Source organism: Tachysurus fulvidraco, chromosome 3 (genome assembly GCF_022655615.1).
Source record: "Tachysurus fulvidraco isolate hzauxx_2018 chromosome 3, HZAU_PFXX_2.0, whole genome shotgun sequence".
Classification (NCBI taxonomy): Eukaryota; Metazoa; Chordata; class Actinopteri; order Siluriformes; family Bagridae; genus Tachysurus; species Tachysurus fulvidraco.
Window position 1 is genome coordinate 15,512,032 of NC_062520.1, and position 26,565 is coordinate 15,538,596.

The 26,565-nt window shown below is 37.6% G+C and overlaps 1 long non-coding RNA gene across 1 annotated transcript; it reads left to right on the plus strand.

The window, feature by feature from the left end:
• Positions 1 to 24: 24 nt before the first annotated feature.
• Positions 25 to 10,060, plus strand: LOC125140868. The gene is made up of 3 exons (XR_007140173.1): positions 25 to 263; positions 4,000 to 4,170; positions 9,054 to 10,060. It is a non-coding gene; the product is annotated as an uncharacterized LOC125140868 (long non-coding RNA).
• Positions 10,061 to 26,565: the final 16,505 nt, after the last annotated feature.

The following is a 26,565-nucleotide window of genomic DNA, read 5'->3' on the forward strand; positions in this document are numbered from 1 at the left end:
TCCGGTCCAGACTTTGACGTCTGAAATCCGCCCCTGTTTACTGCAGAATGTGGAAACAATCTAATCATTTATTTATTTGTGACATTGTTTTTATTCCGTACAAATTTAATTTCATTTTAATTGGATTTTATAAACGTAAGCATATCGTTTCATACATTTTAAATAAATCTAATAACAGAAAACACTCCAAACAAACGTTTGCATTCGGTTCTTTTGGGAACTATTTCATAACGTACTGAGAACTTTCTATTCTGGTGAACAAGGTCAGTGCTATTCATGCAACATCCTGGGAACTTTTTTTTAGCAACTAAAAACTAACTTACAGGGAACATTGTAACTACAAACTAATACAATAATAAGAATAAAAAAGATTATATGATATAACAATATGATTCTTAGCAATAATTGTTAAATTTGAAGGTAATATCTGTATCAGTATTTGAATACATTATGATGGGTTTAGTGGTTAAGCACATTTGTCCAGTAAATAAATAAATAAATAAATAAGTAAGTAAATAATGAATACACTGTTGGATGACTGGCACCTTTAAATAGACTGTAGTGTGTGAAAGGATGTGGTTAGTGTGAGTGTGTGCATGAATGTGCGTGTGACGGACTGGGTGTCCCACAAGGGTAGACTCCAGGCCCCCTGCGATACTGTGCAGCATAAACATTAGCTCAAAAAGCTGGTCAAGGAAAATTTACTAAGAAGTAGAAACAAATAAGTCTTTCTTCTGGTTTATAAAATTCGAAATATTTGGCAAACATTCCACACAATAATAATAATAATAATAATAATAATAATAATAATAATAATAATAATAATTTAGACATATACATCTACACATCACTGTGTTCAGTTAATAGATTTGTAGCTGTTGTTCATTGTTGTTACAGAAAAGTCATAATACTCTAAATAAAAATATTTAACCTCAATAGACGGTATCTGTCCGCTAGATGGCGCTTTAACCTTTTACAACTTTTTTCCTGTTTGCAACTTGTTTTAAATAACTTTTCTAGTATTTCTCACTCTCACTCCTGTTAATAACAATGCACACTTCGTAATCACATTTCTTTAACTGGGTTACTTTCTAAAATGTGCCTTAGAGATGTTGTGAACTAAAAATTCTGAATGATCTTGTATGCTGTAATGCAGGTTTCCTTCATAAACCTCAAAAATGCACAGTATGCTATTTTTTTTTCTTTTTCTTTGATGTTTCCTAGTGAGTGCTTTTAAATATTACTTTTTAAATGATCATTCCTTTTTTGAAACAGATTGTCTTTGAAACAGATTGGTAAAAAATCGTTTTGTTCCATCTGTTACATGCCCAAACAAACAGCTGTGGGATATAAATGGCTTAGAAAACTTACTGTATGTTTGTTTGCTAATTGTTCTTTAATGTGTTTTATGCATTTAACAATCTGATAGTAACATGGGAAGAAATTGCTTATATTTCTAACAAAAAACTCATTTAGTATAAGTCGTCAACAGAGCTTACTCCATGAGTCATGTCAAATTTCAGATTTAACCGGATGTTTAACATAGCATTAAACTGATCTTCCCACTTCCTGATGGTACATGTGCTGAGACCTTATGGCTCCTGAGTATGGTTTGTGTTGCATGGGAATTATATAACCACAAAGAAATAATGATTATAGATAAAATGCTATCTTAGTCTATTTAATGCTTATGCATCATACCTCATAATAGCATACAGTTTAGCTATGAGTATGGTATGAAAAGATATGTGCAGTATACAGTAATAAGAATAAAAATGGCCTGTCAGGGAAAATATTCAGTGGTACAGTGCCATGCACTCAGATGCCACCCACAACATCCTTTTCTAGGAAAACAATACAGCAGTTGGAGGGTGTAGTCTACAGTGTGTCCATGCACAGCCAGCATCCTCCCTGTGCCTGGATAAGCCTAATTTGATTATGGGGGCGGGTAATGAGAGAGAGAGAGAGAGAGAGAGAGAGAGAGAGAGAGCACTGGATCATGCTGAGAGCTTCATCTGTCCATTTATAGCCTCACAAGCTCAATCTACTACATGATATTAATATCAATATTAATTTAGCAGCTAATGCAGTTTTGTTTTTTGTTTCCTGAGCTGTAAAGCAGTGCATCTGGTCTTCCACCTTCAATTATTAAAAGAATGCTCTTTTTTTGCTGACTTAGACCCCTGTATGAAAGCTGTGGAGGGTCTATTGAAAGGAAATATTGTGCAAATTTAACTGTGTAATTAAATGAAAACATGTGGGTGCTCGTTTGCTCTGCGTGCCCTCACAAATCTCAGTGTTTATAATGATGGTGAGCAAAGCCAGGCTTTCATGTGCCTCAATAGGTGGAAGGGAGTCCTGCTGTGTGTGTGTGTGTGTGTGTGTGTGTGTGTGTGTGTGTGTGTGTGTGTGTGTGTGTGTGTGTGTGTGTGTGTGTGCGTGCGCGCTCTTTCGTGTGTGTGTGTGAGAGAGAGAGAGAGAGAGAGAGAGAGAGAGAGAGAGAGAGAGAGAGAGAGAGAGAGAGAGAGAGATTGGTTAATTGGGGTATTTGAGGCCTTGTAAATAAAATTTAATATCAGCAGTCAGTCCAGTGGAGATTGTTGTAGTCTTATGTTCCTTGGCTTGGTGATCTGATCGTAATGAGAACTTGTTTTCATGTGGGTGAATACTGCAGCCTTGTCATGTGATTCTAAGCCTGAAAATGCCTAGAATACATAGCATTCTCAAATCAGGTGGTGAGCTAGTGGACAAGAGACTCTTTGTCACTGTCACTGTTATTTTATCACAATGTTTCATGCTCTGAACAAAGTGTACCATCTTTTTTCTTTTTACTTTTTTTTTTTTTTTTCAAACAAACAGATGTTGTGATACAGTTAGTGTGAGGATATCCTGGAAATTTTACAACTCATTTCCACTTCTACCAGCAGCTAACAGACAGTTTTCAACGGCATAGTTGCAAAATATAGAGGCATGGTCTTGCGTAATCTGCAGGAAAAGCTCCTCTTTTGATTTATTATTTTGATTTCTATCAGTTGTAAAGCATGTGTTTGTCTATGCACAAACCGTGAATTGTTCAGTGGCTAATAGAGATTTTGTGTTGTTATGAAAGTCCAGAATGTGGAAGGTGCTTCCAGTTTAAAAGAGCTTATGTTACTTTTGTCTAAATATTCTTATCCTGTTTACAAATCTGAATACTGGCTACTGAATACACAGCAATGATAAAAAGCAGGCTGATTACTCACTGTTAATCTGCTCATTAAAACATTATAAGGATAACATTTACAGATGAATACAATAAGAAAGAATTTAAGGTCTTAAATAAATTCTGCATTATGTTGCTTATTCAAAAGGCGCTCTCTCTTTCTCTGATGCCGACTCTCTCTCTCTCTCTCTCTCTCTCTCTCTCTCTCTCTCTCTCTCTCTCTCTCTCTCTCTCTCTCTCACGCACACACACACACACACACACACGCACGCACGCACACACACACACACACACACACAAGCACACACACACACACACCACACACAGAGTAACATTGTAAACAGTATGAGCTGTGGATCACTGCTGACTCACCACCTGTCGCCCAGGTGCAAGTCCAAGTGACCGGTTCACCTCGGGTAGGAGTCATCACAGCCAGAGAAAACAACCCACATTTCTCTCAATCACAAGCATCTCAGCATGTCTCTTCTCTCAGTGAGCGCACTACATCATTTTATAGCAGTACATCAATGTACACCTACTGTTAGAATGAAAAATCATTTCATCTATTCATTTGTATCAATCACCAGCAGCTTCTGGGCACCATTATTTCTTTCCATCAGGTACTCAGTAGGAGTGAGTGATTCACAAATCCATCTATAAAAGGACAAGTGGGAACAACTAACTAATACCACATTCTCTCTGATAAAGTCCATAGTGTGTTATTTTCAAAGCATGCACGTGTGTCTGTGCTATTGTATGTGCGTGCGTGGGTGTGTGGGTGGATATTTGAACCACAGAATGACTGGACCGACCATCTGGGCCTGGAGAAGTCGGCATGCTGTCAGTGTTTCATCCGCCCTTCTTGTCAAGCTCTAATCCTGCAGTAACCCAGAAGCAGATGCCACCAGCACGAGGGAGGAATAGTGAGAAGGAGCTGAAGCACAGTGTTGAGCTATGTCCGGCCTGAGGTGAACCATAGGTGTTCATTCAGCATGGGGGATTCTGCTTTATACATTTATACACAACAGAGAGTGTGATCTGCATTTGTGAGCACAACAGTGCTGCCGAAAATGAAATAAATAAATAAATGGGGAAAAACAGGTTCAAACAGTAATAGCACTTTGTAAGGCTTGCTTTGACCTAATTCATACAGAGAGCAGCTTTATGAAAGTGCTATCGGCTCGAAGCAGAAGACAGGAGTGCTTGATTAAGCTCTGCATTGTTCATGATAACTGTAATATTACAAAGTGCTTCAAAAATTACAGTGATTTTTTTTTTCTGTGAAGAAAAAGACCCTACTGTGAATTAATGCATATTGGAAAAATACCACAGAGAGTGATCTGGCACTATCAAGCTTGATTTCCATCATTTTCCTACAATATCTTAATTACCAACCCCTGCGATAGACAGACATCTGAACAGCAATTTAACAGTGTCGGTTAGCACAAAGTCTGCCAGCAGCTGAAGCAGGAAGAAAGGTGATCTCAGAACATTAAACATCACCGGTTTCTTTCTGTTCATAGACCATTAGTGGGCATACCTTACTATATTCCTTACTATATGATGAGTTCTTGAATCTTATTGGCCAGACGGTGTCGATTAATTTACTATAACAACATGTCTGATAGTAGTGCTGGGATATTGGAACTTTTTTAATGTGCTTGTTCTAATATGTTAGTATTACCAGCTTGTCCACAGGGATGTGTATGATGGACAAGCTGAATAATCTAAATCTATTAATGTACAAAAACAGGATATATAACCAAGAAAATCATGTAATCAGTAATATGGTGAAGTAAGCAACATTTATTGAGCATTAATATATTGAGTCTTGATTTGCCAAATTGCAATTCCCTTATATCATTTTGGGAATAAAACATTTATATTTAAGCCATTTTGGAGACGCCCTTTTCCAGAGCTGCATTTATCTCAATTATAAAAGTGACCAAATGAGGGTTAAAGGTCCTGCTCAAGGCCCAGTGGTGGCAGCTTGGTAGGCTTAGGATTTGAACACACAACCTTTTAAACAGTAGCCCAACACCTTGTAATGGGTTATTTTCCTAAAACAACACACCCACCTGTGTTTTAAACCATTTTGTAGGTATAATATTACTGACTTTTGCCCACTTTGTGTCAGCCTTCTGCTCTCTGTCAATCAATGTAAAATGGACCACACTGAGACCATAGCTTACGAGATATCATTTCATTGCTGGTCTGTTCTCAACCAAGAAGTGATATTGAGGTGAAACAACAACCCCAGTAACACTTCTGTACCTGGTACACTCATGCCAGGTTCACACTCACTATCACCTCATTGATGCCGTAATGAGAATTATCACCTACCAAAATATTATCCGGTCCTAGAGTGTTACTGTTCCCCTCATGGTTGAAGCCAAGCATGGATAAAGGCTAACAGGTTACTGAGATTTATGGGTTTGACTCATAAAAGTGCCCTGGTCCAATTTAATGAATTACATTTACACTTAAAACCTTCTACTGTGACATTTAGCAGAATTGACATTTGCTTCATGTAAGGCTGCCTGTGTTAAAAATCCTGCAATTGAAAAGGTTAAAACCAATCATTCCTATAACTTTGGCATGAAGGAGATGAGCTTAAAACACACTGGATCTTTTTTATAATCTCTGACTGTGTGGCACACTTCAGACTGCTGTCTGTCCACTTTGTTCTCTCCGTTCCACTCCCCTCCCCATCCTACTCCACCACATGTAAAGCGTGTAGCTCTTCAGCTTGGCTGAGTGGAACAGACCTGGTATTAGCATGTCAAAACCAGTCTGTGGTCCTCATTGAGAGTTGGGAGGAGCGAATGAAACGACAAAGCCACAACGGAGACAGCTGATCCACAAAAGGTGCCTGTTTAAGCACTCTTCCTCTCTGAGTCCAGCTGCTCCTCAGAACTGCTGCATCACAATGCGGAGGCGACATTGATGAGCACCATTCCAGACTAACCATATGTCTGAAACACACACATTCTCTGCTTTAAGAGGACAAAGACTAAGAATGTTTTATATATATATATATATATGTATATATATATATATATGTGTATATATATATATATATATAGATATATACATATATATATATATATATATATATATATACATATATATATATATATATATATATATATATATATATATATATATATATATATATATATATATATATATATATATATAAACTTTTTGTATATAAACCTGTTTACAAAATGCATCAACTCAGAGGTGTTTGTAGGCTTGCTTGCATGAACTTATTTCAGCCATTTTAACAGACAAGCTTTATTAGCTTCTGTTCTAAAATGGAAATCTTTTCTGTTTTAACCATTTCTTTGTAGACATACTAGTATGCTTAGGGTCATTATCTTGCTGCATAACCCACTTATGATTAAGCTTCAGTTCATGAACAGATACCCTGATATTCTCCATCAATAATGCCAAGCCGACCTGGACCCCAAGGCATCAAAGCAGCCCGAACCATAATACTGCCACCCCATGTGTCATGTTTGGAATGAGCTTCTTCTGTTGGAGTGCAGTGTTTGGTTTTCGCCAAGCATAATGATTTTCATTTAAACCAAAAATTTCTATTTTGGATTCATCTGTCCACAGAAATGTCTGGGTTATCCACATGGTCTTGGGCAAACTTCAGACAGGAAACAGTGTTTTTTTGGAGAGTAGTGCCTTCTTCATTGTAATCCTACAATACACATAGTTGTTTAGTGTTTTTTTGTTTTTTTTTGATGGGGAAACTTTGATATTACTCGATGCAAAAGTTGCCTGCAGGTCCTTAGATATTACTATTTGGGTTCCTTGTGACTACCTGTAGAGTTATTCACAGAGAAGTGTTTTTTGCTAGATTACCGCTCCTTGGTTGAGTAAGAGTGCTGCTGAATTTCCTCTATGTGTATATAATCTTCCTCAGAGTACATTGGTGGAGGCCAAGCTCTTCAGAAATGGATTGTACCCTTTTTTCTACCTGGTGAGAATCAATAACTCTTTTTTCTGAGGTGCTCAGAAACCACATTTGATAGAGACATGGCACAATTGCATAAACCTGTGTGTTAAAAAAATAGTGAAGACCCAAGTTTGATAGTGAAGACCCAAGTTTATGTTGAAACATTGGAAGGTCTAATAAACTCACATCTAACTGCCATCAGCTTGACTGAACAAATTTGCAACCCTAGAGGTTCACATACATTTTCTGACACTGTATTTAATGCTGGATCTTTTTTCTCAATAAATAAATGTCAAAGCTATATTTTTGCATTATTTTTTTAACTGGGTTCTCTTGAACCACTAGATAGATAGATAGATAGATAGATAGATAGATAGATAGATAGATAGATAGATAGATAGATAGATAGATAGATAGATAGATAGATAGATAGATAGATAGATAGATAGATAGATAGATAGATAGATAGATAGATAGATATTGTAGTTTAATTTTTGTAAAGTAAATACATCATACACTGACAGGTTGATTTATATCCATTTCCCAAGACTTAAAAGGTGTATTTGCCAGCAGTATTGAGATAATACCAGCTAATTGTTCTGCCAGTTGGCACCCCAGATGTTTCCAATGTAATCAGATGTTTTTTCTGCCTAAGAAAGGGTGGATAGTTACAGCCATCAACACCACAACATGGGAATGAGGCACATTTCTCAATGTTAGGAGATGATTTCTCAGACCTGTTAATGGCTACATTTAAATGTGTTTTGGAGCATTCGCACCTGGCCATCCACATCTGATTGTGCCTCAAATCCAATCATGCATCACAGTAGCAGGAATGCACAATGCAGTGAGATTGTGAACAGCGTCCATAGTCAGAACAATGTAGATATTCATTATAGAGCAAGTACCAGCTGTAAGAAGAAAACAAATAATAAGAAGAAATGTTTCAAATTGTGATGTTTAAGAATTTATGTTTAAGCCTCACCACTTGCATAGGATGAAACGGATTGTTGAAATGTTTTCCTTTTCCAAATGGCAGTGTTTATGACTCCATGGTGGTTTAATAGTTAAATCCATATATTTAATGTTACAAAAGAAAACAATGTGCTGTTAATGTTCACACTTATTGTTAATGTAGCACAGATCAGACAGCTAGGCTATCCAGAAACTGCATTGTCTTCTCTAAATCTTTCAGTGCTGTTTGGGTGGAACGGTTGATCCACTAAAACATCACTGATAGAAAAACTCCAGTGAGCCTTCCCACTTCCTCTAGGTTCATTGTGTTCAAAATGACAGGATGCAGGGAATAACTTTGGAGCAGAACACAGCTTGTTTTTCATAGAATTTTACTCCACCTCTAAACTAGTTTTCTACACATTTGGTTTCACTCTTAATATAGACACTTCTATCAAGGAACAATTAAAGAGGTATAAAAAGATACTTTTTTTATTAGGACATAACAATTCCTTTCTTAAAGAAACAGACAGGATTGCTCATGCTAATGTTGGAGAAATGTATATAAGTGGATTTTGAGGCCAGAGAATTGGTGCTCGTTTTGCCACAGTGATGTAGGTGGTCTATATTTGGTATCTGAGCTGAGAGACACACACATGTCTTAAAATAGCTCTAATACCCCAATTTGGCCACTTGTGCTTTTCCACTTCATCTAGTTCTGACTGAGTAGACCCAAGCTGTCATAGCAAAAAAAAAACCAAAAAAAAACGCAATGCCTTGAGGATTGTTTTTTTGAAGGTCACTACATAAACTGACACTAATGGCACAATCTCTGCACCAATCAACCCGTATAATACTTGCAGTCAGAAATCAGCTATGAATTTAATAATGCAAACTCTAATGCCTTGTCATCTGCTCTAACAGCATGTCATTCTGAGAAACACAACAGCCAGAAGGAGAGAGCATGTCAGTGTGGCTGAATGCAAAAGGAAACCTAATCTCCTGGCAGTCGGTGCCCTTTGCTCCCCCAGAGAGAAGGGCGGCAACAAGAGAAGCAGCTGTCTCTTACAATGGAGCAGCTCAACGATCCTCATTCAGACCTGGTTCACCAATCCGGCATCAAGGCACACACCCAGCTGACAATGCTGGCACACAGGAAAGCCAGACATTGGTGGGGGAGGTGCTGGGCATTGTCTTTGGAAAAAAGATGGCAACTAGGGTTGCATCACCACTGGTTTAACTGCCATGTCAAATATGATCCACCACTACTCAGCACTTATGTTCTGCCAAAACAGGACACCAAGAGACATGGAAATACAAGATCAACTTATTTTTACATTGGTCATGTATGGTTTTAGGCATCTGGTCAAGAGTGATTAGAATAAGAACTATAGTAAACTCAGACAAGCACTAGGAAAAAAATTAATAAAACAAACAGAATGATTTGGAATATTGGTTCTGTTCATTTTATTACAGCAATTTTGTTTTTCATTTTTATTTATGTCATAAAATCCATATAATTATACAAAAGAAACACAAAAGACCAAATTGCGCTACATTTATCATTTAAGTTGTGTGTGAATCTTTTCATAGGTTAAGCCGAACTAAACATTTTTGCCAGATTTACAAAAGTTATCACTAGTTTCTTCTTACTTGTACTTCTGCAGATAAACTACAAGAACTCGTGCTCGTTATAAGTCTTGAAATCTTTCAGTTATGTGTCACAATGGTGAATGTCTTCACATCTAACACAGTTCTCATGCAATATGAATGTTTTGCTCTATGTTCATGAATACCACATTACCCTTGTAAATGATCCGGAAAACAATTTAGCCACAAATTAATTCTTATGTAGCTGGATAGATTGCGCTTCATTGTCTTTGTTTTATTATTTTATTTTTGTCTGGTTATTGATATCAATAGAATAAACCTTTGTCAATGAGCCTAATTTCTTTGTTGCCACTAATCTAAATTATTAACCAGCAGACAATATTAATCAAAGCAATTCTTCCATCTTGGACTTAACAGTGACATCACAGCACACTGTAATTATAACAACAAGAACTAGAACTCCTTTTGTTGGTTTCTGTTTGGGCTTGTCTTTGAATGTGTAGTTGGGAAACACCTATTGTTCACAGAGACAATGTTTCTTTTATCTCCCTTCGTGCGTTTAGTCATTAGGCATCATCAGAGCTGGTGTTCAGGGGAAACGTCCTGCTGAGTTAGCCTCTAACTGCCGTAATTACATGCTCGTCACCTGAACACGTTGGGCTGTGCTCTCTAAAAGCACTAAGGCCTTATCAAGGTCCTGATCGCAGAAGGGAAGAAAGACAGAAGTACATCCTGCCATCACTGTCCAACCCGATCCACTCATTGGAAAGTATTGAGGATGTTCCAAGGGCTCATCAACAACAAAAGACATGTCAAGTATGGGTGAGTGTATAGAACAGGGATCATTAGCTAGTGAACTACGGTTTGGATACTAACCTGGCAAAATATGTCAAAGGACTGGACCAAGTACTTGAAAAGACTCTGTAGCAGAGCTGATAGATAAAAACAACTGACGATTGTTCGGCTCCTGTAGCAGGCCCTCTGTTGTAGCTTATCCAATCTTTAATTATTAAAAATGTAAAAAAAAAATTAATTATTTAGCTGAGGGCAGCTCACTAGGCCACAGACTTGCTACAGGGTTGGAGACATTAGTTCAGAAAGGAGAGAGAATTCACAGACAGTTTCCCCCCCTTTTCTTTCACCTTTCTGGTCTAATTAACAAACTGCTGACATGGCTCGTGCAGGAAAAAGTCGACCACAAAAACAAAATGTTTAAAGACAAGTGGACAAAGAAGTGTGCAGTTTCTCACTGTGGAAAATCTAAACAGATGTGTCTCAACAGTTCAGTGTCTGTGGCACGAGAACAAAGTGGTAACGTGAAGCACCACTTCGGAACAAAGCATAACCACTGTTTTAAAGCTATAAACTAATCAGGAATAGTTTAAGATTAAAATGTAACCAATGTCACTATGTAATCATGTCCAGACCTCTGTAGGAATTTAAGCAAGGAATTTTCTGTAATTGGACTTCAGATTTTACTTGAGTAACACCTGTCTAAGATCTTCTATGTCATCAACAACGAGAAGACACATAAACAACAAATATGATTATTTTGCTTCCATTCGTGTTATCATGTTACCGTTTTTGTTGTTGTTTTTAATGTATCTTTACATTTGTTGCAAAAAAAAGTGACTCTTCTTGTAGGTCCAGCTTGCTTGCTGTAGTTTGTCAGTAAAGAGTCCAGGCAGATGCCCTATGTTCTGATATGGCTTTGTGTTTTTGTGTCTGGAGCATCTCCAGAGACAGTGTCCCCGATACAATAGACACACGTCTGTGTCCTGCCTGAAGCACTTCTCTTCTGTCAAGTAGAGTAGTAACAGCCTTGCCCTGCCCCCGTCCCAGACACTTCGACCTTCTCTCCCTTTCTTCTTAGCCACTCTTTCTTGCCCTCTACAATGAAGCTCTTCCTGTGTTTACCCAGTGCTGCCCTGCGAGTGTTAACATCTCATTAGATCTCACTTATACTACACGCTCCCCTACATACTACAAAAAAATAAATGTCTGCCTTTAATAACACATCACAGTAAATGAGATTCGACAGCTTTTCCCTTTCCTTTTCAGAAGGTAATTTCATCTGGCCCGCTTGACATTAATAATTCAGGGTTAAATTGATTCATTGCTTTAATTAAAGAATATATCCTTTTCATTTTAACGCTGACATTTTCCAATTCTAAGTGAAGCACTCTTACTGGGGATTAGGACACAGGGCAGGAGCATCGCTATCTCTGTTTAATACGTTTCTGTTTGCCTGAATGCTATTTTTATCCAGTAGTCTCTGCCTCTGACCTCTTTCCCTTGCTGATCTGCATGTGTTTATATTTCAGAAGTGCATAACACCTTGAGTAATTTCCATGAGTAACACAGATGTACAAATGTAATAACAAGGTCAAGCCGAGCAACAGGGGGTATATGAAATGAGCAATATCACACATATACATGTTGTGCAGGATTTTTATATGAAGCCATTTCAGGCTCTGAAATGCAAAAGAAGTTACATCTCTCTCTCTCTCTCTCTCTCTCTCTCTCTCTCTCTCTCTCTCTCTCTCTCTCTCTCTCTCTCTCTCTCTCTCTCTCTCTCTCTCTCTCTCTCTCTCTCTCTCTCTCTCTCTCTCTCTCTCTCTCTGTGGCTCTTCCACAGAGGCACCTCTCCCCCTCCATCAGCTGAACAAACCCTTTGTTTGGGTAGAAATAGGATATGATGAGGAGGCAGACTTTGACCACCCCCATACACCACACACACACACACACACACACACACACACACACACACACACACACACACACACACACACACACACACACACACACACACACACACACACACACACACACACACACACACCTGTTTTCTCCCTAATTTTGTTGTTTCTGGTCAGTGAATAGCTAATGATTAACAATTAGGCTGCAGTGTCTTGCGGCTGAGGAGTATTACTATTATATTTACATTTATTAACTATTTCTATCTATCTATCTATCTATCTATCTATCTATCTATCTATCTATCTATCTATCTATCTATCAGTCTGTCTGTCTGTCTGTCTGTCTGTCTGTCTGTCTGTCTGTCTGTCTGTCTGTCTGCCTGTCTTAATCATTACATGTAATTTATCTGATAAACAACATGACTGATCCGAATATCAGAGTATTTCTTTTTGCTGAATCCAAAAACAGCTTGTGGACCTACTACAAAACATTTCATTATTTTGCTCATCACAAATCTAGAAAAAATCTCTCTTTCTCTCTCTCTCTCTCTCTCTCTCTCTCTCTCTCTCTCTCTCTCTCTCTCTCTCTCTCTCTCTCTCACACACACACACACACACACACACACACACACACACACACACACACACATATGACCAAAGTACATGGTAAGATTTGATGGATGTATTGCAGCTGGAAAAGGCCTGCAAAGTCAAAACAATTACCCCCACCTTTCACCTAATTAAACACTGAGCAAAGAGTTCCACCCAGACACAATATTTATGCAAAGTCCATGTAATGACTTAGATTTCCGTCCAATACAAATCTCTTTGTTTCTGTCTTGGCAAATTGCTTCTATTGGATTCAGCTCTCACAATCAACGGCAGCAATCAATAATCCTACACATCCTATTACTTACACCTCTTTCTCTGAGGATTCCCTGTTCCAGTTTGTCTTTAAGTGACTGCTTACATACGGATTGTGAATATAAACTATGTCTCAAGATCCTTGTGCATGTCTCTAAAAAGAATCAATAAGAACACATTGTAATTTTGTGATACATCAGCAGCTTGTTGACTAGGGACATTAATTCCCCAACCTGCACCACCTAGTACACCACATCCTTCAAAAACAAGAAACGCAACAACAAACCAAACACAAAGAAAAACCTACATGTCCATGGGAGCCATGTGGTGACATAAACAAACAGGCTGTTTTTGAAATGTGAAAGGATCACTTCCCATCCGTTTCCTCTGGCACACAATGTAAGGAAGCGATTAAACAACATGGACCTCTGAGAGACGGGATGTGGGCCACGAGCCTGTATACTATTCGTTTTATATATCCATCATCTCCCATTTGAATCATTAGATACATAAACCTGAAAAAACCTGCACAAGTTCATTTACAGTGAACAGTGAACATGATTAAATGTAGTATTCACATCTTCTCTCCTCAGTGCAACTGTGCAAATGAAAATATGTGACAGCCATCACAAATCATTACTGTGCTTCTAAATATTATGCAGGGTTCTCTTGAAGTGAAACTGAATTGATTAGTCACATACAGCAGAGCTGTGCTACGGCAAATGTGTCTGAATTTGATTAGTCAGGTTTTGAAAGGGATGTGTTGTGTCAAATGTGTCAAAAACACTTGAACAAAAAGTTTTTACTCTATGAGAGAAACTAGAGCTCAGGGTTCATGCTAAGAACTAAGTGAACCCATTTTCTCTAAACTATTAATTACACTATTAATACTATTAATACTATTATCTTCTGCAAAAAAAAGTGAATTGTGTAGAATCATACTAATCTACTGTATCTTAATAAGTATCTCAGTAACTAATCATGCTGCTTGAAACATTTCCCAAGAAAATCAATATTGCCCTTTGACTTCATTCTGCTGCTTCAGTGTAAACAATGATTTGGACTGTCATCTGTAATGAAATGCTGTCACAGAAAAAAAAACCCACATGGTAAAACAATGTGTTGTTACATGTTGTGTGCTGATTTAATCAAAAAGAATTGTGTAGTGTCAGAAATTTTGTTTTAGTAAAATCTCAGGGTGTGACTGCAGCTGTGATGCTTGTCTGTAGTCGCACAACTCATAGCAGAGCTTCTTATACAGTAGTGGCAATAGCGAGACTAACAAAATACGCTAACAGACAAAAAAAATCCTTGTTAACATTTTGAACAATGTTCCTGTTTTTCCAACCCAATTTTTTGCACAAGACCAGATCATGTTTATTAATGATGCAGCAAACCATAATTGTCTTTAATCACAGGTCTACTGGTAGATGACCTTCTGTATATAATATGACATCTTTATGCATGTCATCATGTTATTCAGTGAAAAGTAACATCTTAAATGAATGCTGGGTGTGTAATGTGTAAAACAAGGTAACAACCACGTTAACCATTCCACAGTAGTTTATTTCATCTCTCTACCAGTCTGACTGGAATAATGCAGACCATCAACAAGACCAGTTTTACTAGTTAGGTTAGCAAGGTTTTGCTAGTCAACATGCATAACCAGAACTGCACGATCTACCATAAACAAGCTTAAAAAATTAATGTTGATCTAAGCTGGGGTTTTTTCAGCAGTGATGTATCCTGGTTGCTGTAACAAAGGGGGAAAGAACCATGCTGCTGTTTATGTGACATCACACCTGGATGACCTCTTTTGACTGTATACTGCATTGTAGCTCATTGTGATGTCATCTGTTCAGGCAGATTGTTTCTAATAACACTGTTTGCATAACCAGGTGTTGAGCTATCACAATAAGCTCCAGAGGATGTGGAAATATAGCCTCTTGTGTCTCTCTGGCCTTTTGGCTTCTCCAGCTACCATCACATGACCATCAGATCAGTTTTGTGAACAAAGACAGTGTTTATACCCATGCTTCTGAGAAGAAGGCGGTCAAATGACCTCCATGCTGGATTTTTTATTTTTTTTTTTTGTGAGAGAGAGTTCATAGCTGACAACTACAGGTCATGCTGTTATGCCTGTGCACAAGGAAAGCAATGTCTCTGTTCTCGGAGAAGCAGCTTCTTATATGAAGTAGTCATCCCCACTCAAGCCTGGTAGTGTCTTAAATACAAAGGGTCCATACTGAGTCCATCCGTTTTTGTTCATCATAAATAGCCATCATTCTGTCATGTGTTGACATTTGGTCATTTTATATGCATTTGGATGTCTATTAAATAGTTTCTTGTAAATGACTAAACTCAGTACATATGACATGTTGCATTTACGTAATTTGCTTTAAGATATTGTGTTGGACAGAATTCCTGCGTTTACATTGTGTTGAGTTATCCTGTGATGATTAATGATAAAGTAGTTTTAATGTTTAGGACATCATTTATCATAGTGACAACAGAAATAATAAGAGAATAAGACAGTTTTCAAGAAAACCTACAGTATATGGGTGTAAATATAATACAGCATTACAGAACTATTTCATATTAAAATAAAACTTCTTTTCAAAAATTTGTATAATAACTTCTACAATAACACAAGCATATACCAAGTTATGAAAAGTTTCTACATTTCCTGTATCTAAGTTTTTTTCCCAGAGGCCAGAAAAATGGAATTTTCTCTGTTTTGGTGGTGCATGTGTATAGCATTGAATTTCTTTGTCATGACAATCATCTCTTTTTATAGCCTACTAGGAGCAATATATCATAGATAAGTATATAGGTGATATTTCAGCTGTCTGAGATGCTTGTTCATCAAGTGAATGTGTTATCTTCAATGCCTAAGATTCTGTGTAAAGCTTTCCAAGTAGTGGTAAAAACATCTGACACTGAAAGCCAACAGTGTCCTGACTAATTTTATATCAGATTTGCTTTGATAACATAACTTGTTTGTTTATACTGATTGAAAATGTCCAAAAGGTCGATTTCCATTTCACCAGCCTACTGTTATAAAGGGTTACATATAATTTATGGGAGATTGGGGCCAATACTATGAGATGTTTTATGTTGATTGTCACTTAATTTTCACACATCTGTAATTGTAAAAAAAAAAAAAAAACAGCACTATGTCTAATATAAACCGAAGTACTGTATTTGTTTCATTGCTCATGCATATGCAAAAGCAGATAATTGGCAGTTAGAATAAAATAAAATGGTAATCAGAATCTCAGACAAAACCAGAAATACCAATGATCCTGAAAAACCTTACTGTATAATTATTGTAAAGATTTTTGTTATATCATTTATAACAGAATGCCCTTGAAGATACAGTCTATTTCTAGGATAGAAAGAAAAGCAGGTGCACTGCTAAGCTGACGTGTCTTCTGTATATCATTGTGACTGGACAGTGTACATAGGCAAATTGAACCTCCATCCCTAAATGAATTATGAAAACAAAGAGCAACAATGGCTCCAATACACACACACATGCACACTTTCTCCTCCTTCCCTAACAGAGGAACAAACAGGCCTCTAATCAAATTTGGTCTCTCTTGTGTCTTATCAGACAGATGTGTAGCAGCTGCAAAGACAAAGTGGTGATTCGCTGTTCCAGCCAATAAGGTTAGCCCTCGTTCAGCTTTCAGAGTGCCTGTGCTCTGCTCTGCTCTGCCTCTGTTTTGAATGGACAGCAAACAAACATCAGACAGTGTTTGCACAAGGTTTATGGTTCAAAGTGCAACAGGCCATTTGGCAACAGAGAAACGAAGGGTCACATAAACAGATTGAGGGAAATTGCTCTGACATGCTTTACTGAAATTAACAGCTTTAAAAAATACTCACGGTCCTTTTAATGAATATTTTCTAGATTAACTACGTGAAGCAACATATCAACATTATTTTTTCATTTGGGATTAATATATCCTTCACTATGTAGAGCTGAATGATTCAGTGAGACGAATGAATTCTGATGATTGATTTTAAAATGCCAAGCTATGTTCATTACAGCCATTTCATACACAAATGTATTATTGCTTTGTCCAGTAATAAAACTGTTACATCACACTTAGTACACAGAGTTTTAGTACACAGAAAAATGAAATGTACATTTTAATGTGATTTCTACATTAGTTGCTGAGTTACCTAAACTGAAAAGCACCTGTAAAGGACCTTACTCAAGAAAACTCGATAGTGATTTATGTAATTTAGATAATGACTGTGAGGCAGTGAAGTAAAAAAAAAAGAACACAAGAAGAAACCCATTGTGCAAGTGAGAGTAATTACATTACTCCATGGATTTAATCAGGACCTAATCAGGGATCTCAGACATACTCGAATAGACAGACGAATGACAAGTTAAAGTTAAACAAATCTTCAGCATCGATGCACCTTGGCATGGACTCTAATCTTGGTTAAGATCTGGGGACTGTGAAGGCTATAGCATATAAGTTACATGATATAAGTTTTCTGATCTCAAATCAGACCACTCCCATCAGGGCAGAAATATTTTTTACAGAATAAAGGTGAGCATTCAGAAGACATTTTTATTGGTTTGTAGTGACTGTTCCCACTACAAGTGGCCACAAATCATTCCAACAAAATGCCATCCATAGCATAACAGCAACTGTTTTTTCCTTTAATATGTCATCTAGCTGAACTTTGGGGCTATTAGACATTTGATTAATTAATTGTATATACTGTGGTACTTTCCAATGTTCATCAATATAATGCACTATAACCCTGAGGTAATTAGAGTTACTCACCAATGTCTAGCATCGTTTAATCATTTAATCATTACATGCTGCTGCTGTGTGCTAGCAACAAGCCCATCATGACCAGGAGAAGAAAATGTGTTCATTATAAAACAAAATTTAATATCTATCTATCTATGTGTCTGTCTGTCTGTCTGTCTGTCTGTCTGTCTGTCTGTCTGTCTGTCTGTCTGTCTGTACACATTCTAATCCAGTCAGAATAATTCAGATACAAATGTCTGTTCAAATATCAGAATGAGGAAATCAGACCTCTGTGACCAACTACGGCATGGTTTTTGGGCTGGACTGTTTTGAGTATTTTAGAAACTGCTTATCTCCTGGGATTTTCACACACACCAGTTTCTAAATTTTACACAGAATGGTATAAATGTCACACCCTTTCCCTATTCTGATGTTTGATGTGATCATTAACTGAAGCTCTTGTCCTATATCTGCTTAAGTTTTTGCATTTTGCTGCTGCTATATAAATAAATGATTGTATAGCTGCATGAATGGGAGGTGTACAGGTGTTCCTATGTAGCAGATAATAACCTTGCAGAAAAAGGCAAAGTCTAGCAGCAGATGGACACCAGCTTTTATCTACGTTTCTGTAGACAGAGAGAGGCTGACCCTTGTCTCCACTGAAAGAGTTTTAAAAGGACAACTGCTTTCAGCCTTTTCTCCAGTGTTTTTGCTTTGAGGCTTTCTCTTGAGTTCACTGTTTTTACCACAGCAGGTGGAACTGAAAGTGAGACTGGCTGCAGCTCGGGGGAAATGTGAGGTTAACACCAGTCCTCCCTGCTCTTTCTCCTCTTGTTTGAAGAATAAACAGAAAACAAATGTGGAAAAACAAAGGAAAGTGTGCGTGTGTGTGTGTGTGTGTGTGTGTGTGTGTGTGTGTGTGTGTGTGTGTGTGTGTGTGTGTGTGTGTGTGTGTGTGCGTGCGTGCGTGCGTGCGCGTGTGTGTGTGTGTGTGTGTGTGTGTGCACGTGCATGGTGCGTGTGTGTGTGTGTGTGTGTGTGTGTGTGTGTGTGTGCACACGTGCATAGTGCATGTGTGTGTGTGTGTGTGTGTGTGTGTGTGTGTGTGTGTGTGTGTGTGTGTGTGTGTGTGTGTGTGTGTGTGTGTGTGTGTGTGATTTGTGAAGGCAAAAATATCTTGTCCTTTTAAGAACAAAAAAACAGACCTACCCTTTCTTGTCAGAACCAGCAAGTAAGTCCTGACATTGTAGATTTTGGAACTCTACTTCCTTTTTTTTTTTTTAAACTGAGATATAGACTAATCTTTTTACCTATAGGTAGTTACATATGCCTACACACAGTATGTGTAATTCTGTCACAAAATCATAGATAGATAGATAGATAGATAGATAGATAGATAGATAGATAGATAGATAGATAGATAGATAGATAGATAGATAGATAGATAGATTTTTAGATCGATAGATAATTATAAATGTAAATGCATTTGCCCCATTTTTATTAAATCATTAATCATTACCGATCCACTAATGTGGATAGCCACTGGTGTCAGATGAACATTTTTATTGGTTTGTAGTGACTGTTCCCTCTATGGGGACAAGTAGCCCCAAATCAATCCAACAAAATGGCATCCATAGCATAACAGCAACTGATTTTTCCTTTAATATGTCATCTAGCTGAACTTTGTGGCTATTACACATTTGATTAATTAATTGTATTTAATGTGGCATTTTTCCAATGTTCATCATTATAATGCACTATAACCCTGAGGTAATTAAAGTTACTCACCAATGCTGCTGCTGCCCATCATGACCAGGATATATATATATATATATATATATATATATATATATATATATATATATATATATATATATATATATATATATATATATATATATATATATAGTGTATGCCCACAAATGTGATGTGGATATACACTATATATATAACATGCACATGCATGCATATATACATGCAGAATCTTTTGAGCAATAAATTCAGTGCACAAATTAGAGTATATAATGTTGTATATTGCTATTAGTTGTCTTTTCTGAAAGCCTGGTTTAATACCTTGTGGAAATTATTTGATGCAGCAGCTCTCGGTTTGAGCTTTTGGAGGCTATTCCATTGTTTTGTATTGTTTAGAATGTTTAAATGTGTGTAAGAAGATAACCATGAGCAGTGTTTCTGACACAAAGCTGTTCTAGGGAGTACTGGGGAGATAATCAGATGACAAAAAAGAGGAGGAGGGAAAGTAGAAGAGGAAAGGAGGAGGGAGGGAGAGAGATGAAAGAATGAACAGAGAACTATGGTACATGACTAAAAGGCCAGTGGGGCAGGAAGCTGTTACTCTGTTGGCTAAACAGACTTGATTGACACCAAGCCATTACACACATCTTACTGACCAATCTGCTAATGTGTTATCGATTCCTGGACCAGGTTAATTTGTAAAGAATGGGAGAAAGGCAACACTTTAACGGTGTTCATAAAATGATGCAGATTAAAGGGGAATAAATAAATAGAGGAAATAAATAAATGGATGCTTGCTGGTACAAATCTGACAGTGTTAGTCTGGGGTTCTTAAAGCATATCCCTTTGAGTGCTATTACTATTATACAAAATACAAATTTATTAGTAGAATTAATTAATTAACATAATTATCATGCTTATGTATGACATCAGTGCTGACTGGCCAAAGAATGTGTCATTACATTTAAATTATTTACTGTCTAGTGTCACCAAATGAGGATGGGTTCAATTCTAGGTTTCTTACTTGTGTCATCTCAGGGAGTTTTACCTTGCCACCATCACCTCATTAGGGATAGATGTTAGAGATATATATTAACTTAATTTTAAAGTTTACATTTTTAAACCTTTATTCTGAATCTCTACTTATGTAAAGCTGCTTTGAGACAATGTGTGTTGTCAAATACGCTATACAAATAGGTTGAATTGAATCATTAAGAAGTGCCCTAAATACTCAAGCCCAACCAAAATGGTTTAAGCTCACGTATATAATTTTTTTATATTTTCACATGTTCGGAATAAGGACATCTCACAAATACTGTAAGAGGAAATTTATATTTAGTATGTAAATAACTTTTTGTTACATTAGTCTTTGCTAATTCCGTTAGAACCTTAGCATTCTCTATACATATGTGTACTGATGATGATGATGATGATGATGATGATGATGATGATGATGATGATGATGATGAATGGGTGTATGTGCAGGCTTTGTGTGGTTCAAGTGCTGCTTCTCAGACAACTCTCATATAATAATAATAAGAAAGAAAGAAAGAAAGAAAGAAAGAAAGAAAGAAAGAAAGAAAGAAAGAAAGAAAGAAAGAAAGAAAGAAAGAAAAAGAATTCCCTGTGTAAATACTTTGTACACTACCAGACTCAGGAGGTGTAAAGCAGTGAATGAGTGTGGAATGTGCTACACACACATGTCACACAGAGTAAATCCTCAATGCTTTAATGGTCATGAATAATTAGGGCTTTCTCTCCAACAGCAGATGTCTCTTTCTATACAACTCTCATGTCCCAGACACGTCTGATAGAGAGCTCTGAGAGAAGACTGACCCATCAACAATGAACACTGACCGATGAACAATCTCTCTCTTTTTCTGACACACACACACACACACACACACACCATTACACACCCACACCATTACACACACCCTGGAGGGTTGAGAGTGGCAGAATGGCAGACTACAGGCATCTTTCACTTTCATCACTGAGTCTATAAATTATTCACCTCTACTCAAATATTGATATGAAAATCACTGTCCAGACAAGTGACAGCCATCATATAGATAGAGTGCACTTCCATTTCCTATAGTTCTTATTTCATACCCATCTTCCAGGCTTTGTCTTCAGCACATTACTCTCAAGGTTCGGAGATGTAAAAGTGATCAAATAATTCATGCTGTTTTACTAAAAGCAGTTCTGTTGTGCAGAAAATGTCTTTCTGGTATTCTCTGGTCTCCGTACATTATTATGTTGGTGTCTCTGTGTTACAAAGCAAAGCAGGAAGAGATCCAAAAAAGTCATATCTAGTCTGTTTAACCCCATACTGTATTGACTTAACCTGCCTAAATGCCATGGTTTGCAGAGACAGCGAAGGTCAGAGTTAAGCATTTGTAAATATGAACAAAGTGTTTGTAATGTGGAGAAAGAGGAAAGTCTATGCTGGCTGCAGTCTGAACACAGCTAATACTCCTCAATGTCCAATGCAAATGTATGACAGTCAACCTTGATAAAAACAGTATATTCATTCCACTATGCAGAATTCTTAAGTAAGAAGACAAGAGCGACAAGTTAATGTCTGTGAGTCTTTAACCGACAGATCTCTTTGAATTTTATCTTATCAGAAAAATATATAGATACAGCTGCATGGAAAAGTTTGCATACCCCCAAGAAAAATAAATAAGACTACAGCAATACTGCAGACTGCATCAGGTTTCACATAGCGTATGTTAGATAAATAATAAATAAAGGTATTGTATCACTTCAAATATTTTGCACCAAGCTGCACCAATAATAATAATAATGTAACAGCTAAAAAAAATTATAGAAAAGTGAAATCATATTATTTTAATTGTTTTAAAATGGCATCAGAACTATTTCTGGGCATGTAGACAAGGCAACACTCCAGACAAGGAACCGTTCTCTGTCTAGTCTCGTTTTAGCACCTCAGGAGATAACAGTAGTGTAACTGTTAAATGTTTTTCTGCTTGCTTTTTGGTTCCTGTCAGTGTTTGTGAATTTTGAAACCTTTGCAATTCATCCCACAAACAAGTGCAAAACAAGTGCAACTCATTTTGACCACAAAATGTTCATTTACCTCCTGTACTCAAATGACTAATGTACCAACATCGCAGGAAACAACAACAGCATAAAGTGCACATGAAAAAACACACATTGACCTGAAAATTTATCTGTTGATTCAGTTGTGATGCATGACTTGATGGGTGAGTTATCAACATCAAGCTGTTCCCTGAATCTCGAGAAAAGGCCATCAGCAACAGAGGCCCATTCTGGTGATAATGTCATTATTGTCCACACAGGAACAAATGTTTCTGATAGTGCAGCATGGTAGTCAAATGATGATGACTTTGCTCTTCTTCCTGTCCATTCTCTTCACATTGGCCTTCTGCCATATACTTTTCCTGTGTAAATAAACACACCCTTAACCCTCACCAGTGAACAGCAGAAGAGATGAGGAACTGAAAGAGGATGTTAAAGTGAAAGGGAAAATAGGCATAACAGAACAATTTGAGTGCCTCCTACTTCGTCCCTTTTCTGAGCTAAGGATTAGAATCTAGCACAAAAGCTGAGTCTGTCTAACGTTTGCTTCTGATCTGTCATCTATTGACCAAAATGTTATGACATCATGAACTTCATCAACATGAAAATAAAACCTGCCTACTACTGAGGCATGGTGAAATGTGGATGGCTGCGGTAATATGGTGGATTAAAATGAGTTTCATTTAGTTAATCTGCTCTGCATCCTCCTCTCACTCTTTTGGCAGTCACAGCATGTTGTCTGCATTGAGTCTCCCCCACAGTTTCCTAGTGAGAATGACAACAGGGTGTGGGGGAGCAAAAAAACAGGATGCAGCCTGTGTTCTGGTGGGCAGTGGCCTGGTCCTGCTGTGTGTTCACCCTGAGCTGCTACTCTGCAGCGGGGGAGCATTACTCAATATAGCACATGTGGTCACACACACACACACACACACACACACACACACACACACACACACACACACACACACACACACACACACACACACACATACACACACACACACACACACAAACACCACACACACCACACACACCACACAAGTACACACACATAAACACACACACACACAAACATCACACACACCACACAAGTATATACACACACACACACACAAACACACACACACACACACAAACACAAAGTGGAAAGTGTGTTCCTCATGTTGTAGCAATGGTCATCATTTTTTTCACATCTTGATAATTTTTGTGAATTCTTCATTCTTCATTGATATTAAATTAAACTCTAAATCTTGTTTTTTTTTTAACTGGTCAAGATAATACTACAGAAGAACCTGTAGATGTTGTAGTTTAAAAGTCATGCATTCTATAGTCATGTGTATGCTTTCCCTTGGGTCAGAAAAATAAATGCATCAGAAACACATCCCATATGTGAATTACCCTGAAGACTTTTTTATTCAACGGTTTTAAGTTTTTTTTCTCCCTGTTCTTTTCACACTACACAGACATTCTTCTCCATGTTAATTACATATACACTATTGATGTAGTGGTCAGAAAAAACATGGGAGTAAAAAATGCTGGAGTATCCCTTTAAGGCCACACACGTGTTTATTTGTGTCTATGTTTGTCCCATAGGTCTGACTCATTAGTAACATTTGCACTTCAAACCACCCCAGAGAGATATATAAAAGGTTACTGCTATGTTATCAAATGAGAAAGATGAATATGGACTTAACATTAGAGAGGCAGCCCTGAAGCAACTGAACAGACAGCAGGTTCTGGTTTTTATTCATGCTGTTGTCCATGCGTCAGTTAATTAACCATCCTAATTAGGATAGTGTGTCTCTGCGGGAAAGACACTCCGTGGCCCACAAACTAAAAATTGGCACCCAAAGCCTTGCTGATAATCAGTAATGTGGTTGTTTTACTTGATACAGGCTGAGTAAATATGACTGAGATTATACAGAGCTTGAGGTGAAGCTACTTACTGAATGTGTGTGTGTGTGTGTGTGTGTGTGTGTGTGTGTGTGTGTGTGTGTGTGTGTGTGTGTGTGTGTGTGTGTGTGAGAGAGAGAGAGAGAGAGAGAGAGAGAGAGAGAGAGAGTCCACAGAATAACTATATGTAATATACTAATGGTCTAATGCTATTCACTAATTTTTACTGAAAAAGCTTGATTTGAAAGAATGAGTGAGTGAGTGAGAGAGAGAGAGAGAGAGAGAGAGAGAGAGAGAGAGAGAGAGAGAGAGAGAGAGAGAGAGAGAGAGAGAGTTTGATGTGGGGGATGGATGTTTTCTTTCTAGTCAGCTAATTGACTCACAGATGCCAGGAGGAGCCAAGGGAAGCCGAGCACCCACTAGAATGCCTTCCAACCCCACAAGTCACAGATACACATGCAGACAAGCACACACACACACACACACACACACACACACAAAACAATGGATGAGGGTAAGCACGTGGCACAGGCAGTCCACCATGCTACGTGTGTTTACGTGAGAGCAGTTCAGTGTTTGTTCTTGCTTGAGGAGGGAAGGGGGAGGGGAATCAAGAATGTAGCTCTTTGGTTTGTTCTTTAGTTTGTTTATGTGACAAAAGCCTGTCAGGTGTGTAAGGCAGCTCCTTGTTGATTTAGGATCACATCTCACAAACAGGCAGCAACATTTCAGGGCTGGATATAATAAACCAGCTATTGCCCTTCAAAATGCTTCATTAAATAAGAGAGCATTTACATGGTGGGGTTTTTGTGCTCTTGTATTTGAAATATTAAAGACAGATTTTTCTGGCATGGTGGAATCACACCAAGCTAAATCTCTATTATAAACTTAATAGGCTAATGACTAATTTATAAAAGATGGGTTTCTCTGCAGAATAATGTCATTTAACACCATGATCCTGTGTCTGGTCCAAATCATGGCAATAAAATATTATTTTGCTAGCTAGATCAGTGTGACGAATATTTCAGCATGGCAAAAACCCAGGATTTGAATATTTCAAGACTTGAGTAACATATCCAAGATTTTCGCCTGTTAGTTTCATTGCAGTTACTTTGTAGTAACATTTAAATAAATATGACCTATAATTACATTTACATTTACAGCATTTGGCAGACGCCCTTATCCAGAGCGACGTACATAAGTGCTTAAATCTCTAACACTGAACACATTAATGCTGGTTTACTAGGTTACGTACTTAAGATACCATGAGTTTAAAACATTTGTTCAAAGTTACAATGAAAAAGTCTCAGGGTTTTTTTTTTAATGCAAAAGATAAGGAAAGAAGTGCTAGTTGAAGTGTTTCCTGAATAAGTAGGTCTTCAACCGCCGCTTGAAAATAGCCAGTGACTCAGCTGTCCGGACCTCTAGGGGAAGTTCATTCCACCACCTTGGTGCCAGTACAGAGAAGGGTCTTGTAGTATACTTGCCTCTTACCCTGAGAGATGGTGGAACCAGTCGAGCAGTGCTGGTAGATCGGAGGGTGCGGGGTGCAGTGCGAGGAATGATGAGGGCTTTGAGGTAAGAGGGAGCTGGTCCATTTTTGGCTTTGTAGGCCAAATTACTTAATTACTTAATTACTTAAGTTCCAACAGTGTACAATTAAGTATTTTTGTGAATGATGCTAACTATGCTAAAGGTACAAAAACCCAGTTTGATCCTGAGTTTGGGTTACTGTCTATGTGGAGCATGCTATTATACATGCTATTATAG